We start from the raw sequence: 771 nt of genomic DNA on the forward strand, positions 1-771 counted from the left end.
GGTTGACAAACTTTTGATATACAGATGTGATGGCATTCTATTCATTGATAATGGAAAGTTGAAGTGCTCCACAAAAGAATGAATGCTTACCAATATGTAGAAGGTGCCTTAGGATGCAATAGGACACTAGCATTCACCATAGGGAGATAGAGTAAATACACCACCAACACTTGCACTTTTGTGAATAACGCTGTCCATATTTTCTCTCCCTTTACATATACCACTTCATCATATAGGTGTGGTGGCATGTCCGAAGAGGCGGCACGCCTCTCCGGGGTGTGGCCCCCCTCATGCCCGACACCTGGAGGGGGGAAACGGACGCGTCGGGTCTACACGGATGGGATCTTGCTGTGGCTTTGACCTAGACTTGGTCTGTCATCTCGTGATGACATGCACTAACACGGAGAAGCCGTTATTCACCATCGACTACACCCTCTCCGTGCCGAATAACGCCCTAGACCGCCGGGGCCACCAGATGGGTGCTCGATATGGAGACCACTCGAGGTGGGGGGGGATGGCACCTATACATGCGCGTGGCCCATGTATATGCATGCAGGGGTCGTGTGCTATTTGAATAAGAAACGCACGTCCTTGACGTGGCGCGTGCCTCACAAACCACACGCACGGGCGGGAACGTCGAGGACCGGCTCCGTTCGTCCCCGAGACAGAGTCTTCGGTGGGCGATCCCATGACAGAACGAGCCTAGACTTGGTTTGTCATCTCGCGATGACAAGCACTAACACGGAGTAGCAGTTATTCATCGTGGACTAC

Source organism: Triticum dicoccoides, chromosome 4A (genome assembly GCF_002162155.2).
Source record: "Triticum dicoccoides isolate Atlit2015 ecotype Zavitan chromosome 4A, WEW_v2.0, whole genome shotgun sequence".
NCBI classification, from domain to species: domain Eukaryota; kingdom Viridiplantae; phylum Streptophyta; class Magnoliopsida; order Poales; family Poaceae; genus Triticum; species Triticum dicoccoides.